Source organism: Macaca mulatta, chromosome 5 (assembly GCF_049350105.2).
Source record: "Macaca mulatta isolate MMU2019108-1 chromosome 5, T2T-MMU8v2.0, whole genome shotgun sequence".
NCBI lineage: Eukaryota > Metazoa > Chordata > Mammalia > Primates > Cercopithecidae > Macaca > Macaca mulatta.
The window spans coordinates 138664605-138665317 of NC_133410.1; positions in this window are offsets into that span (position 1 = coordinate 138664605).

The following is a 713-nucleotide window of genomic DNA, read 5'->3' on the forward strand; positions in this document are numbered from 1 at the left end:
AAGAAAGAAAATGGTAACTGTGTGAGGAGATGGATATGTTAATTTGCATGACTGTAGTAATCATTTCACTATGTATATGAATATATATTAAAATGTCATGCTAAACATCTAAAATACATACAATTATTTAAATATAATTTTTAAAAACAGAGAGATGTGGTAGAATGGCACAAAAAACTGATAGATCCAGAGATATAATGGCTCAGAAAATGTTGATAAAATCCTTTCCTATATTCTCCAAATGAAAAGATCTTTAAAAGAGTCAGATCTTTGTGAAGTTATTACGGAAAATGAAAACGGTTTGTAAAGTTTGAAGTTCAAGGCTATTGGGAACTCCGAGGAGCAGGAGAGAATGTGGGCATATGAGACTGAGCAAAAGATGGGAAACAAGAACTTATTAAGTATATGCTGTGAGGTATTAGTAGGAAAATTAGCTCTACTGGTTATGGTACAATGTTAATGAGCCCAAGATTGAGTGTTCCCTATTGACTTTGGGGTGGGTTAGGTGTGCGGTTCAGTGGCCTCTGAATCGAAGAAAGCCTTGGCAAGCTTTCTTGTACATGTGTTGCTGGGGCTGGGGGTACAGAAATGATTGTGGGACCTCCATAACTCATCACTTCTGCTGGATGCACACTCTCAAGCCATGCACATTCCAGTGGCTATTGAAGCATCATTTGGACTCTCTCTCTCTTTCTATATATATATATACACAA